Genomic DNA, 407 nt, shown 5'->3' with positions numbered 1-407 from the left:
GTAACCTGGAATAGAGACTACGTAGGTTTGTTAGGTATTTCACACCTATAGCCCAATATTACATTGGGTAACCTGGAATAGAGACTACGTAGGTTTGTTTAGTATCTCAGTATTACATTGTGTAACCTGGAATAGAGACTACGTAGGTTTGTTTGGTATCTCAGTATTACATTGGGTAACCTGGAATAAAGACTACGTAGGTTTGTCTGGTATCTCAGTATTACATTGGGTAACCTGGAATAAAGACTACGTAGGTTTGTTTGGTATCTCAGTATTACATTGGGTAACCTGGAATAGAGACTACGTAGGTTTGCTTGGTATTACACACTTATAGCTCAGTATGACATTGGGTAACCTGGAATAGAGACTACTTAGGTTTGTTTGGTATTACACACTTATAGCTCCGT

General features: G+C 38.3%; 1 long non-coding RNA gene across 1 annotated transcript in view; it reads left to right on the top strand.

Moving 5' to 3' along the window:
* Window positions 1-225: 225 nt before the first annotated feature.
* The window catches only part of LOC110448207, a 7,777-nt gene continuing 7,595 nt past the window's right edge, over window positions 226-407 (top strand). Inside the window, exon 1 of the long non-coding RNA XR_002462687.1 lies at window positions 226-308. This is a non-coding gene — a long non-coding RNA (uncharacterized LOC110448207). The remainder of the gene's footprint in view (window positions 309-407) is intronic.

This window comes from Mizuhopecten yessoensis, unplaced genomic scaffold, assembly GCF_002113885.1.
Source record: "Mizuhopecten yessoensis strain PY_sf001 unplaced genomic scaffold, ASM211388v2 scaffold3949, whole genome shotgun sequence".
NCBI lineage: Eukaryota > Metazoa > Mollusca > Bivalvia > Pectinida > Pectinidae > Mizuhopecten > Mizuhopecten yessoensis.
This window is presented reverse-complemented; position numbering and strand designations above follow the sequence as displayed.